Here is a 3604-nt window from a genome sequence, read left to right as displayed (position 1 = left end):
GGGTGTGTGTGTGTGTGTGTTTGTCGAGAATCAACAGTTGCAAGCCGAGCATCGAATCACGATTAGGGGGTGTGTGTTTTTGTTTGTCGAGGGACCCTAGTTGCATGTCAACCATTGACTCGCAACTAGGGTGTGTGTGTTTTGTCATGGCCCCCGGTTGCAAGCCCACCATCGACTCGCAACTAAGCGTGTGTGTGTTTCTCGAGAGTCCCCAGTTGCAAGCCGGCCATCGACTTGCAACTAAGGGTGTGTGCGTGTTTGTCGAGACTCCCATCGACTTGCAACTAGGGTGTGTGTGTTTTGACGTGGCCCCAGTTGCAAGTTAACCATCGACTCGCAACTAAGGGTGTGTGTGTTTATCGAGGGTCCCTAGTTGCAAGCCGACCACCAGCTCGCAACTAGGGGTGTGTGTTTTGTCAAGGGTCTCCAGTTGCATATCAACCATCGACTCGTAACTAGGCGGGGTGTGTGTTTGTTTAGGGCCCCTAGTTGCAAGCTGATCGTCGACTCGCAACTAGGGGGTATGTGTTTTGTTGTCGCCCCCAGTTTCAAGCTGACCATCGACTCGCAACTAAGGGTATGTGTGTTTTTCGAGGGTCCCCAGTTGCATGTCCACCATCGACTCGCAAGTACAAGTGTGTGTGTTTGTTGAGGGTCCCCACTTGCATGTCGACCATCGACTCGCAACTAGGGTGTGTGTGTGTTTTGTCATGGCCCCCAGTTGCAAGTCCACCATCGACTCGCAACTAAGGGTGTGTGTGTGTGTGTGTGTGTGTGTGTTTGTGTTTGTGTTTCTCGAGACTCCCAAGTTGTAAGCCGAGCATCGACTCGCAACTAGGTGTGTGTGTGTGTTTTGTCGTGGCCCCAATTGCAAGGCAACCATTGACTCACAAAGGGTGTGTGTGTGTTTGTTGAGGGCCCCCATTTACAATTATTCCATTTTTTGATAGTTTTTTTCCTTTTTTGATGTAATAAAGATTTACAAGGTACTTCTTCATGAAACCCCTAAAGAAAAAAGGATTTCTAGTTTGTTTTAATATAACTGCAATTTTGATAGAGACCGAATCTGTTACATACTCAGAATTTGTTCAGTAAGACTGAATTTGTTAGATTCAGAGTATCATAGAATTTCTGAAAATTTAAGAGTGTGGTTATGTGGCAGGGGGTGATTTAGATGTAATTAGTAACATCGTTCTAGGCTTATGTGAAACTTTTGAGCAGGGGAGACCCGGACTTCATGCAGACTGAAATTAATAGTGTGTTGGTTATACAGACTGATATTTTGTTCATTCATACTGAATTTGTGTTCATCTAAGGCTGATTTTTTTTGCTTGATTGAGGTTGTAATTCTCCCCCTAGTCAGTTTGAAATTCTCAGTGGTCAGTCACATACTTTTGTTTTTCCAGAAATGAATTTTGTTGTGATTCAGACATGGAACCCTAGCAGTCATACAACTCCGATTCTAGGGGATTCTATATACTTTTTCCTCTTGTTTTCATTTCTGATTCTAGACATTCAATTTTTTCCCATTGGTTGGTTCCTCCTAATATGTCTAATAATGTACGTGCTTGTCACAATACGATTACAACAATTTTTCCGTGCTCAGTTCATACTTGACTATTCTTCAAAATTCTTTGTTTATCTATTCTTGTTTCTTTTTACAGGGGGGGTGTAAGCAGAGATACCAACCATCAAAATTCAGAGAGCAATATCATCATTGAAGACCTGGACCAAACTTTTCATGGCAATGTTTCTGAAGTTGAGGCCTCTAATATTGATTTAACAGAAACGGATGCATCAGATGGCATGTTGCTTGATGGTATCAGAAAATGGTAAATCATTTTTCACCGCACCAAACTTTTTTGTGTTTTCGTGCTTCTTTTTTGCCTTCATAAGTTCAGTCTTGTTTGAATATAATCTGTTCTATAAGAGCCTAATTTTCTTTTTTGTTATTTTGGTTTTTTTGTATGCAGCTGCAAAAGAGTGATGAGAGTAAACATGGGAGGAATGTTTTGAAGGAGCAAAGCAGGAAGGTAAATTGTTTTTTATTTCAATTAACATCTTTTACCTACCACGCCATCGGTTTTTTATTATAAGTAGTGTGTTATCATGCCAAGTACTTTTTTGTTTGATAGAGCTGAGTTACTAATTTTAATTTGTCTTTTTTGCTTGATTATCAGATGGGAACAACCCAAGAATGTTTGAATAAAGGAAGAGCAAGTGCGTATATCAGATTTAGCATAGGGTGTTCTTCCAAGATAGTCGACAGTGTTTGCAAAAGCAATTACAGAATGGAGCTTGTGAAGAACTCTGGATTCGGATACATGCTTGTGAAGAACTCTGGATTCAAGCAATTTTGCCAAGGCCTACATCTGGTCCCAAGCTTTTTTTTTACAACAAACAAACAAATTAAGCCCACAAACACAAGGCCTAGGCTCAGGAAACTTGCCGAGAGTGTGGGGTGGTGGAGGGGGAGAGGGACGGCCCAGCCCTGGAAGCGTCCAACAAAAAAGGATGAGCAACGACAAACAATCGAACGACTGGGTGACAAACAATCGAAAGACAGAACAAGAACAGAGACGATCGGGAGGCTACAAACAGGATGATGTCATGTTAGATTGTGATATAATTATGTCACCTCTAGATGTGTCCTAGATGGACCCTATATATATAGCACAAGCAACCCATCTAAAGACCTCGCAAACCTGTATTAGTTCTGGACTCCAAATCCTACACGGACTAATACTCCTACACCTAATTACAAGTACTACTAGGACACGTGCAAACTAGCCTACCATCCGGACTCAACCAGCCAAAGCTAACACAACACGGCTTCCTAACGTACCTGATACTAGGAAACTTTAAACCAATTCATATTATGATTTCCTATCTTTACTCTAACACGTATCTCTACTATAACATGTTTGGATTACTCTAACATTCACCCCCTAATTTAAACATTCGACTTTTTACACAACGAGATACACAGACGACCGCCTGTTCATCTTATCACGTCGATTGTCTCCGGTGACACAATTTACCAGACCACAACTTCTTTCTTCTTGTGACGATGGCCATCACCTCATCATCACCGCAACTTTGTTTGCATATCAACTTATAAACTTTAACCAACGATTACCCGGACTACCAGCCACGCTGCCGCATTTTAGCGTGCTACATGCAGACTAAATGCATAGCCTCATGCAGGAACTCAACTTAACCGGTGCGCGTCCATCTTCACGTTGATCTTCGTCTTCTCATCGGTTGCTTGTGCATGGGGAGACACATTTTTCACCCGCCACATCTTTTTTCTTCTCAGTGTCACCGATGCCACATCTTATCAAACGACACCTCATATCCAGCGGCAACACAACTTGCCATATACGTGCAACTCATCTTCATCGTATATGAACTCGCTGAAACTCCGCAACCACGAACGGAAACACAAGGCATGCATTCCTTTTTCCACCCGTTGTCGCTTGCAATTCTCCCCGCCAGTGACGCATCTCAACTGCAGCAGAAGATTCACACATCTGAGCTCTTGGACGCACCTTACAAGAACTCATGTGCACACCTTGACGATAGCTCGTAACTTTGCCGCCTC

At 42.7% G+C, this 3604-nt stretch overlaps 1 long non-coding RNA gene across 1 annotated transcript; it reads left to right on the top strand.

Annotated features, from left to right (window-relative positions):
- The first annotated feature begins 1423 nt into the window (after positions 1-1423).
- Positions 1424-2861, top strand: LOC119359134. Its single transcript, XR_005172387.1, has 3 exons — positions 1424-1832; positions 1974-2033; positions 2181-2861. It is a non-coding gene; the product is annotated as an uncharacterized LOC119359134 (long non-coding RNA).
- The last annotated feature ends 743 nt before the right edge of the window (positions 2862-3604 follow it).

The sequence above is a fragment of the Triticum dicoccoides genome, chromosome 2A (genome assembly GCF_002162155.2).
Source record: "Triticum dicoccoides isolate Atlit2015 ecotype Zavitan chromosome 2A, WEW_v2.0, whole genome shotgun sequence".
NCBI classification, from domain to species: Eukaryota; Viridiplantae; Streptophyta; class Magnoliopsida; order Poales; family Poaceae; genus Triticum; species Triticum dicoccoides.
Note: the sequence above shows the minus strand (reverse complement) of the source record. Positions and strands in the feature narration are given on the sequence as shown.